Genomic DNA, 11248 nt, shown 5'->3' with positions numbered 1-11248 from the left:
ATCACATAAGATGGAGATAGGTGGTGTACAAGTGATTTGAAAATCCTGTAAGGTCTGCATCATCCAAAGGAGTTGAGTGCAGCAAGATGCAGCAGCCACATATTCCACTTCAACTGTAGATAAAGCAATCGAACTCTGTTTCTTGCTGAACCAAGATACTAATCTGGAACCCATAAAGAATGCACCACCACTTGTGCTCTTCCTGTCATCCACGCTTCCAACCCAATCTGCATCTGTATAAGCATGAAGAGTGAGATCTGTATCTCTAGGATACCATAAGCCATAGTTTTGAGTTCCTTGAAGATACTTGAAAATTCTCTTCACTGCCTGAAGATGAGTTTCCTTTGGATTTGCCTGAAATCTTCCAACTATTCCCACTGCATGCATGATGTCTGGTCGGGTACCTGTCAAATACAGTAGACTTCCAATCATAGATCTATAGGTTGGTTGATGTAGTGCTGCTGATTCATCATTTGCATTGAGACTGCATCCTGTAACCATAGGGGTACATACTGGTTTCGAATCTTCCATGCCATACTTCTTCAGAATCTACTTGAGGTACTTGGTTTGAGACAAGAAGATACTGCCTTCATTTTGTTGGATTTGCAATCCAAGAAAGTATGTCAGTTCTCCAAGCAAGGACATTTCGAATTCTTTCTGCATCACTAAGGCAAAGCTTTGACTCATAGCTTCTTCATTGCTGCCAAAGATAATATCATCTACATACACAACAAGTATTAGCAATTTGTCATTTTCAATTTTTATATATAGATTGCTATCTGCTGATCCTTTTGAAAAACCTTGTTGATGAAGATATTTGTCCAAATGGTAGTACCAAGCTCTTGGAGCCTGTTTAAGACCATAGAGAGCCTTTTTTAGTCTGCATACAAGATTTGGATCATTCCCAAGAATGAAGCCATCTGGTTGCTCAATGTACACTTCTTCTTCTAAGTCTCCATTCAGAAAGGCTGATTTCACGTCCATTTGAAATACTTTGAACTTCTGAAAGCTTGAGAGAGAAAGGAACATTTGGATGGCCTCAAGTCTAGCAACGGGAGCAAAAGTTTCTTCAAAGTCTATTCCTTCTTGTTGAGCATACCCTTTACACACAAGTCTGGCCTTGTTTCTGATTACTTCTCCATTTTCATTCAAATTATTTTTAAAGATCCATTTTGTCCCTATGACATTCTTATCTTTTGGTCTAGGAACCAACTCCTAAGTGTTGTTTTTTTCGATCTGCTCAAGTTCTTCATCCATTGCCTTGACCCAACATTTATCTTTGCATGCCTCTTTTACATTTTGTGGCTAAGTGGAGGAGAGTAAAGCCAAATAGCTTGAGGCTTTTGCAATTGTTATTCTTGTTTGTATACCTGCCTCTTTCTGCCCCAAAATTTGAGATTCTGGATGATTCTTCTGAACATACTTGGATGGAGTCTTCTCTTCTATCCTTATCTATTCCTATGGTGCCTCTTGAGGTTCTTCTTCATCATCAATCTGATTTGGAGAGTAGTCTTCATCCTCTTCGATATTTTCATAATTTACTTGCCTAGGAATGTATCCTTTTTCATAAACCACTACATCAATGCTGTCAACAATTCTTCCAAGTCTTTTATTGTAACACTTATATGCTTTGCTGTGGGGAGAATAACCAAGGAGAATGCCTTCATCTGCTCTAGGTTCAAGTTTTCCAAGCTGTTCATCATTATTCTTAATATAGCATTTGCTTCCAAAATTTTGAAATGATTTACCGAAGGAGTCTCACCATACCAGAGCTCATGAGGAGTTTGAGTGCTGTTCACTCGGACATTTGTTTTGTTGAGAATAACAACCGCAGCAAATGTAGCTTCACCCCAGAAGGTTGCGGGAGTTCCAGACTCATCTAGCATAGCACGAGCCATTTGTTGGGCTGTTTTGTTCATCCTTTCCACCACTCCATTTTGCTGAGGAGTCCTAGCTGTAGAGAATTCCCTTCTTATTCCATGTTCTTCACAGAAATTGAAAAATTCATTTGAGGTAAACTCCCCACCTCTGTCGGACCTGAGGCACTTAATTTTGTGATCTGATTCGTTTTCAGCCAAGGCTTTGAAGGATTTGAATTTTTCGAATGCTCCGTCTTTGTGCTTCATAAGTCCTAACCAAACCATGCTGGAGAAGTCGTCAATGAATAATATAAAGTATTCTTCTCCTCGAGGTGACCTTGTCCTAAATGGACCACATACATCTGTATGGACTAGCTCAAGAGGCCTGCTAGCTGATCCTTCCTTCTCAGGGAAGTTAGTTCTGGTTTGCTTACCAAACTGACATGATTTGCATATTGTGTTGTCTGGAATTTTGATATCTGGAAGACCACGAACTGCCTGGTATTTGCATGCTTTCCTTATTTGTGAAAATCTTAGATGCCCCAACCTCCGGTGCCATAACCAGTGTTCATCATCCTTGCTCAAATAGCATTGTTGTTGTCCTTCTTCAAATATGTATAGATTATTTGGAGTTCTTCTACCTTTGATCACTGTTTTTCCTATATCAAGATCACGAACACTACATCCATTTGATCGAAATATTACCTCGGTTCCTTGATCGCACATCTGACTGACACTCAGTAGATTATGCTTCAAGCCATCAACATACAAAACATTTCCAGCTTTGACCTTTTCTTTCAACTGAGCAGTGCCTCTTCCTTTTATGACTGCAGGGGTATCATTTCCAAAAGAAACTTTCTTTCCCTTTTCTAAAACACTATATGATTCAAGTTTTTCTTTATCACCTGTCATATGCTTCAAACATCCACTGTCGATGTACCATATATTTTCCTGTCCTTCTGCATAAAAAGCTATCCCACATCTTTCTGGTTGCGGTTCCTTCATTCTCCATGTTCTGGCACTTGAGGTTTGTTCCTTCTGAGTTCTCTTCCAAAACCTACTCCTGCATTCAGAATCTTCATGATCGAAGTTATTACAAATAGAACATTCAATTTCATTTTCAAGGGCGGAAAAGTTGTTATAGGTCCTTTTTGTGATTCCAGTCATACTTCTTTGTTTTTGAGCTTCTCTAGTCATGATTGTCTTATAGGCAACACATTGAGCTACTTTGTGACCAAAGTTATGGCAAGAGAAACATTGGCCATTGAAGAAACTTCTGCGATTATCAAATCTACCAGCCAAATGATTGTAGTTTCGATTGTCATCCATTCTTGAAGCAAATTGAGAAGTTTTTACTTGTGGCTGGTTGTAGCTTTTGTTCACCCTTAAGATGCGTTGCCCCGGATTTACCTGGTGGTCTTTGTTTATTCTTGATGTAATTCGTCCCTATTTTACCTAGTGATCTCCATTAGGCTTTTGCTCATTCCTCCTTGCTGCATCAAGATAACTCTTTGAGGTGGATGCTTGAGATGCTTCTCCATTATACCCCAGACCTGTCTTGATTAGTGGAGAACGTTGTACATTGATAATCTCATCCAGAGTTTCAGATCCTTTAACAAATTCAAGATTAAGAGCCTTTGTTTTCTCAATTTCTTTTCTAAGGCCAACAATTTCACATTCTAACTTCTCAAGAGATTTTTCTTTTTCATCAAGTTGGAATTGCAGAGTATCAATGATCATATTCTTTTCTTCTAAACATGTTTTGAGTCTAGAAATTTATTCATGAAAACCATCTACATCTATAGCATCCATGTAATCATCATCTTCAAAAGCCATTAAAAGTTTATAATCATTACCTCGTTCATCTTCGTCACTATTTGATAGGCCATCATTGTCTTCATGAGTGTAGTAACTTTTCTTAGTTGCATTCTGTTTCTTGTTCCATCTAACAAGTTCCTTCCCTTTGTCAACCTTATCCTTATGAGGACATTTGGCAGCATAGTGACCGACTCTTCCACAAGCAAAGCATTTGAAAGATAACTTACCTCGGAATCTTCCGGCCCCCCATTAAAGGTTTTTGACAAAATTTGATTCTTCTTCCTCTTCTGATGCATGTCCTAACTCATAGTAGTCTCCTTTTCCTGAAGCCTTGAAAGCTGCTTCTCTCATGTCTGATGGTCCTCCTTTCCTCATTTCATAAGCAGTTAGAATCCCGTGTAGCTGTGACATGGTAAGGTTTCGAAGATTCTCCTTTTCTTCTATTGCAGAAACTTTAGATTCAAACCTAGGGGACAAAGATCTTAGAACTTTTTCAACCACAATAGCCTCTTTTATTTCTTCACCCAAGTTTTTCATACAATTAACAATCTCATCTACACGAAGGAAATAGTTAGCCACACTTTCATCATTGTGCATTCTGAGATTTTCATACTGAATCCTGAGGGTTTGAAGTTTTGCTCGTTTTACCTGTTCATCTCCTTCATAGCTCAGAACAATCTTGTCCCATATCTCTTTTGCGGATTTAAACTGCATTACCTTGACAAATTCTGATTGAGATAGGCATCCTAATAGAGTATTGACCGCCTTTGCATTTGTTTCATATTTCTTCTTCTCAGCCGGATTTGTAGGAGTTGCTGATGGAAAAGTATACCCTGTATCTATGATATCCCAGACTTCTGTACCAAGAGATTGAAGATAGGCAGTAACTCTTACCTTCCAATATACGAAGTTTGTCCCATCAAAAATCGGTGGCCTGATTGATGCTTCCCTCTCGTAGTTGCTCATGATGAAAGATCTTCCTTCAAGCGATCAAGCTTCTTCTGAAGAACCTGCTCTGATACCAATTGTTGGAAATAATACTGAGAGGGGGGGGGGTGAATCAATATTATCAAGTCAAATATTCCTTTTTCAAAATCAAATGATATACGCTACTTCAATTAATTAAACCTGCGTATATACGCAACTATGCAGAAGGAAACCCGCGTATACAATGCAAACTTTTAATTTACTTTATCTTTCTGATGTTGATTGTTAATATGTGTTTGAGAATCAAATAACCAGTAACCAGAAACAATAAAGCAGAGTAGAAAGACAATCGCACACAAGAACACAAGATATAAGGCGGAAACCCAATGTGGGTGAAAACCACCTGCTGCAATTCGTCTCTATCTTCTCTTTAATTAGAAACTTCTTTTTACAATTGTACTAGTGCAGTCCTTTACTAGTACACAGGCTGCAACCTGCAGAGAGCTACAACCCTCTCTCGTTTTCCTGCTTCTCCTGGAAGGGAGCTACAACCCCCTTAGCTCTTGTACTAGCCAAGATACTAGTACATAGGTGCTGGCCTACAGAAGGCTACAACCTTCTCTTTCTTTCTGTGACCACGTTTCATAAATTTTCAGACTGGATCCACAAATAACATCAATCAAACATCAAGAATTTTTGCATCAACCAATCACCTTTTCACTAATCAAAACTGAATCAAAATAAACACTTCTCTGACGACTGTACCTAGATCACAGTAACAGTAACCACACACCAAATCTGAACTCGAACCTGCGTACATACGCTTCTGTTGTTGGAACAACCTGCGTATACGCTCCTTTGCTTCACTGAACCAGCGTGTATATTCGCCTTCGCTTCACTGAACTTGTGTACAGATCTATAAAGGATAATTCACTCTTTCAAATATTCAAACACTAATTAACCCAGATTATCAGACTTATAGATCAAGCACCTACCACATATAGCAGATCAAAATCATACAAAGATACTATCATTCAAGCTTAAAGATTATGACCCATCAATAGAACTTATCCTTGTCTTTGCACTAAGGTTCCTCCTTCATTCAGATCCAGATCTACACCATAACCCAAATACCAGTATTCCAGGTCTAGCACTTTATCAGATATTCAATAATAATTCAGATGTATCTTTGCCACATGATCTCCGTCCTCTTTTATAGTTTTAGGCCTTCCACAATACCACGGTCCAAAACCATAATAAACAATACCAAGGACCCAATACCTGGGGTCAAAACTTTTGACGAGATACCATGGTCCAAAACCATAGGTTCAAATACCGAGGACTAACTATCACGGACAAAAAGTAAGTTCTCCAACATATACATGTTTTTGCTTGCATGAAAGTGCGTGTATATGCATACGCACCTTTGTAACGTCTAACCCGTGTGTATACGCGCCTTTGTTCTAGGTGAACATGCATATATATCTTTTTCTTCATTCTAAAAGCCTGAACTGAGTTCTGGTCCTGAGATCTGTCACCAAAGGGAGTTGCCATCAAGGACAACACCTGTGCCATAGCTCCAAACTTGTGCCATAATGCCAACATCGACTGTGTGTGAACTTCATAAATCCAAACAAAGTGTCATTAAAGGATAATTACCCATTGCCTAAGATGGAGCACATTTTGCAAAGTGTTGTTGGTTCAGAGAGGATTTCAATGTTAGATGGTTTCTCACGGTACAATCAGATATTGGTGCATTCAGAAGACCAAGAAAAGATAACCTTCACTATGCCACGGGGAAAGTTCATGTTTGTAGGGTAAAAGGATAATTTTGTGGTAGTCTATATGGATGATATCACAGTATATTCAATATCTGATTTGGAGCACTTAAAACATCTCAGGCAAGTATTTTTGAAATGCAGAAAATTTGGTATTTCACTAAACCCCAAAAAATCACATTTTGCTATGAAAGAGGGTAAGTTATTGGGTCATATAGTATCTAAAGATGGCATCCAAATTGATCCAAAGAGAGTTGAAGCAATACATAAACTTGAGTTACCCAGAAGTAAAAAGGAGGTCCAGTCATTCCTGGGTAGAGTAAATTTTCTGCAGAGATTCATTCCAAATTTTGCTGAAATCTTAAGGGTAATTAACAACATGTTAAATAAGAATAATGAAGTCAAGTGGACACTTGTAGCCAAGCAATATTTTGAAGAAATAAAATCAACAATAACTAAAGCCCCTGTTCTTATCAACCCAAATTTCTCAAAAGAATTCCTAGTCTTTTCATTTTCTTCAGAACACACTATTTCAGGAGTCTTGTTGCAGAAAAATAAGGACAATTAGGAGCAACCCATTTCATTTTTTAGCAGAACTTTAAGAGATGTAGAACTAAAATACAACATTATGGAAAAAAAGGCCTTTGCATTGGTGAAAGCACTAAAGGATTTCAGGGTATATGTTATGCACTCTCATGTAATAACATTTGTTCCCAATGTTGTTGTAAAGGACATCCTAAGTCAGCCTCACAACGATGGTCGAAGAGGTAAGTGGATAGAAATATTATTGGAGTATGACCTAGAGATTAAACCAAGAAAGTTAATCAAAGGTCAGGGTCTAGCAAAACTGATGATTGAAACCAATTGTGACACTTTGGGCATAAATGTTTTCTCAATCTTTTCCAATGATTCAAAAGAAAGGTTGGTTCTTAAAGTATCTGATGAACTTAGAACTTCCCCTTGTTACAATGACATAATATATGTTTTGAAAAATTTAGAAGCCCCACCAGGGATGAATAAAACCAGAGCACAATCATTGAAGCTGAAAAGTGCCAAGTTCTGTTGTCTTGATGGCTACTTGTTTTGGAAAGATCTAACAGGGATCCTTTTGAATTGTCTCATTGAAACTGAAGAAAAAAATATGGTAGAAAAATTTCATCAAGGAGTGTGTGGAGGGAATCACTACTAGAAAGCCACAATAAATAAAATCCTTAGAGTAGGTTACTATTGGCCAAATCTTTTTGCAGACGTACATAGAGAAGTAGCAACATATTTCAAGTGTCAAATTTTTGAAGGAAAAACAAAATTGTTGTCATTACCTCTGAAGCCAATCTCAGTAGAAACTCCTTTTCAACAATGGGGGTTGGATTTTATTGGAGAAATTCATTCACATTCTTTAGGACAACATAATGTTGAGGATGCAACAAGATGATGGAGCTTAGTGGAAAGGAGTCGCCTTCACTAAGTGGGCCCGCAGGCTATTTTTGGCGCAAGGTCTATTTTTAGACTATGTCTATTTTTAGACATATGGATCATGGTCTATGAGTTGCAGGATGATATTTGTGGATGATTGGTCATGTTGGTAAAAATAGATGGAATTCTATTTTTAGATATATGGGCGGAGTCTATTTTTAGACTGCCAGGCTAAAAATAGAACAGTCGAATATTATTAGCTCTTAATAATATTTGGACTATAAACATTATATTATCCTCTTGGAACACTTCAGTTCGAGCTACGGATGTGGCACATGCAGCTGTCAGAAGGAAATACGCTTTTCTTATGGGTCAATTGAGCTATTGCATGATGGACTTCAGTTAGAACTCAAGTGATTGAGTTTGGTGGAGTTGATTGAGGAGTTGATGGAGTTGTGTTCAGTTTGACTTGGTTGAACTAGTTGTATTTAGTTTAACTGCAAATACACTCGTGATGAGTGATGTGAATTAATTGTTAATTAATTCACTAATTATTAACTCATAAAGCAACTAAAGAATACATCAGTTAACTCAGTGCATGGATAGTTCAGTGGAGATAGATGTTAGAGGTTGAGACTGCTATCAGTTGTGACTATAGTTGTGCATGAGATTTGCACATGCATTGATGGATATTGCCAATGAGGATTTCACAGTACAAGCCAAGGAAAATGAGCTTGGATCATTTCTATTCTGACTTTTGGTTGCGCAGTAGAGGCAGGCAGATAGCAGATGAGATTTGAACCTGTGACTTGATTCTTTGAGCTAGTTTGTGTGTAACAGGTGGAGATAGTACTGAGTACTTGTGAGGAGTATTGTTCTATGTATTGTTACATGTTCTCTATCATTATAATATACAGATAGTTGGGGGTTTTCAGCTGTATGCTTTCCTCGGTTACATACTGTGCTAATGTGCGCATGCGATTAATGTTTCATTGTTTTTAATTCCAAAAAATTGATGATCAACGTAGAGGAGGTTATGTATTATGCATGCATTCCGCAATAGTGTATAATCAGGATAATCTCTGTGAATAAGTGTCATATTATTCAAAATTTATACATGATATCAGAGCAGAGTTGATCATCATATCTATTATTCAAAAAGTGTTTACATTTTATTTCTTCAGGCAGAGTCTGTAATCGGGCCAGGTAGCCTCTGGATTCATCCTTCTTTTGGAAGGTGAGATATCCGGTAAAAGCCCATACATTAAATCTCTGTACAAGAAATACTTTGTTGTCATGAATTTTAGATCAGAAGCGGTTGAGTTTTGAGCTGGTGGAATTTGAATTTGCAGCAGTGTTTTCTTGGTGTCAAAGTTGAAATGTCTTTCAACGGATTGCGATTGGAGTATGCTCTTGAAGGCAGCTCGAATTATATTGCATGGAAAGACAGGATGGAGGTGGTGTTATATGAAAATGGGCTGAAGGAGTTCATAGAGGCTGAGGTCCCAAAGCCTACTGAAGCTGCTCACGTTGAGGTTTGGCAAAAGAAGACAACAAAGTGTCGAAGGATTCTATTGGAGGGCGTGAAGGATCACATTGTGTCCAGCCTGCATGGAAAGGCTTCTCCATACTTGATGTGGAAAGCATTGACAGATTTATTCCAAAGCAAGAGTGACCAGAGGAAGTTGGCGCTCAAGGATAAACTCAGAAACATTAAGTGTGAGAAAGGAGACAGTATGCCCAAGTATCTCACGAAGTTCACTCAATGCCGAGATGAGATGGGAAGTGTGGGGGTGATTGTCGATGATGAGGACTTGGTGAGCTTGGCTCTCATTGGTCTTCCGAAGAGTTGGCATTCCTATCAGGACTTTGTCAATGGTCAGGAGAAATTTCCAGGATGGGAGAGACTTTGGTCAGATCTTGTGCAGGAGGAGATCAAGCGGAATACCAGGGACAGATCTTCATCAAAGGCATCTGATGAAGAAAATTGCGCTTTGGATGCCAAAGCAAAGAAGGGGAAGAACAAGAAAGCTTCTCATTTCGGTGCGAAAGGAAAGAAGCAGGACATGTCCAAGGTGAAGTGCTTTCATTGTCACCAGCACAGACATTATGCCACAAATTGTCCACAGAAGAAGAAAAATAAGCAAGCTGCTGGATCTGTAGCGGGAGAGGCCTTAGCCTCATAGTTTGAGCTTGATTTTTCGTTGATCACATGCTTGGTATCAAGTGTGATGGGATCGGTATGGTTCTTGGACAATGGTGCGTCTTTTCACATGACAAGAGATCGAGATTTTTTTCTGATCTGGATGAGAAAGATCTTGGAGTGCACATCGAGATGGGTGATGATGGTAGATATAGTGCGATCGGTATCAGTACCATTTCCTTTGAGAGGGAGTATGGTAAACCCTTCCAGGATTGAAGAAGAATCTTATCTTTGTTGCGATGTTAGAAGACAAGGGATATGATGTTGTTTTCAGCAAGGGAAAGGCTTTCCTGCGCAGTAAGATAACTGGAGAAACCCGAAAGATAGGGGTTTGAGTCAGGAACCTTTATCAGTTGCATGTAGATGGCTATGCAGCAATGGCATGCAAGGCAGAAGGATTGGTGAGCCAGGATGATGGCGAGTTGTGGCACAGGAGATTGGGCCACCTTCACCATGGAGCCATGAAGATACTGCAGCAGATTTCTACTGGGCTTCGTAAAGGCACTCTTGCGTAGTCAGATAAGTGCAAGGGGTGTACTTTGGGAAAATTTGTGAAAGCCACCTTTCATGAGAAGGATAGTTGCGCCACGACGATCCTTGAGAGAATTCACACAAACGTGTGTGGACCTTTCTCAGTAGCTTCGACAGCAAAGCATAGGTACTATGTGATCATTGTTGATGATTCTCTCGGAAGTGCTAGATCTTCTTCATGCAGAAGAAGAGCTAGACATACTCAAAGTTCTGTGAGTTCAAAGCACTGGTTGAAAAGGAATCGGGGAAGAAGGTGAAGGCTCTTAGGAGCGACAATGGTGGTGAATTCATCTCTGGCGAGTTCAAGGACTTCTGCAGCGCAGAAGGGATTCGAAGAGAGCTCATAGCTCCCCATAACCCATAGATAAACGGGGTTGCTGAGCGGAAGTACAGAAAGATCGTGGGTGCTGCACGGGCGATGTTGCATGATAAGGGCCTACCCCTTCACTTGTGGGTGGAAGCATGCAATACTGTAGTATATGTGCAGAACCGTTGTCCTCACAGGATACTTGGCATGAGTACACCCGAGGAGGCTTATTCTAGTAAGAGGCCTGATATTTCTCATTTGAGGATTTTTGGTTCTAACGTTTACATGCATGTGACGAAGGATGCCAGGAAGAAGCTGGAGCTGACCGCAGAGGTTGGGATATTTTTGGGGTACACTGATATGCCCCATAACTATCGTGTGTATTTGCCAGACAGTCACAAGACTGTTATGC

This window comes from Pinus tabuliformis, chromosome 3_2 (genome assembly GCF_031772625.1).
Source record: "Pinus tabuliformis cultivar Carrire ecotype Pingquan chromosome 3_2, CPIR1, whole genome shotgun sequence".
In the NCBI taxonomy this organism is placed as follows: Eukaryota; Viridiplantae; Streptophyta; class Pinopsida; order Pinales; family Pinaceae; genus Pinus; species Pinus tabuliformis.
The sequence above is the reverse complement of the archived record's forward strand: the minus strand, read 5'-3'. Positions refer to the sequence as shown.